The following is an 834-nucleotide window of genomic DNA, read 5'->3' as shown; positions in this document are numbered from 1 at the left end:
TTTTAAAAAGAGAGTCATCTTTTAGGGAACTTCTGAACATTTTGGAAGACTTTTGAAGTTATCCTATGTTTGGAAGACCTACTGGAATGTATCCTTTGTTTACATCAATGTAAGGTAATTATCCAGTCATTGCTTTTAGAGAAAAATGGGAGGCCACACTACATCTGAATGCAAAAATGTACTGAGTGAGATGTCAACTGTTGAGTTTAATCATGTAAACTAAGGGTTGGTTTAACTGGACTTTGCCCTCAAGAGAGATGATGATTATTATATACAAGGTTCTCCATGTTCCTCCCCTCCCCTGTAGGAGACATACCTACAATCATATTGGGTGATTTAAGGCAGGATAACCCACACTTTGAAAACTGTGCTGTGGACTATTGTGATGCCCATGCTCGACCAGAAAATCTACACTGGACCATGATTTGAAGCAGTTAAGAAAGATGGCTGTGTTTGCATTTGGAGAAAATTGGAAGAAAAAGGATAATCCTGGACATAAAAAGCAGATGCTAGAATGGTTTTTGATCTAGCATCCTGAAGAATGACTGCATGACCAGAGTTATGGTAGATAGGTCCTCAACCACCATGATGATTTCTGCCAAGGACAGAATCTTGTTCATACCCTAGATTATCTGATCTTGGAGGTAACACTACTTCCCAGCAGAAGCAAAACTAGCAGCTAAAACACTGGACTCTTCAGCAGCCTGAACTTTTACTGATGGTGTCCATTCCTGACCCCTTTTGGACTTAATACGTAAACCAAGGGGTCCCAGGAAATCTAAGAGAAGAGAACCTCTGAATAAAAATGAACTTTGCTGAGGCACCTGGGAAAAT

The sequence above is a fragment of the Leptonychotes weddellii genome, chromosome 14 (assembly GCF_054177405.1).
Source record: "Leptonychotes weddellii isolate Sample4059 chromosome 14, ASM5417740v2, whole genome shotgun sequence".
Taxonomy (NCBI): Eukaryota; Metazoa; Chordata; class Mammalia; order Carnivora; family Phocidae; genus Leptonychotes; species Leptonychotes weddellii.
Note: the sequence above shows the minus strand (reverse complement) of the source record.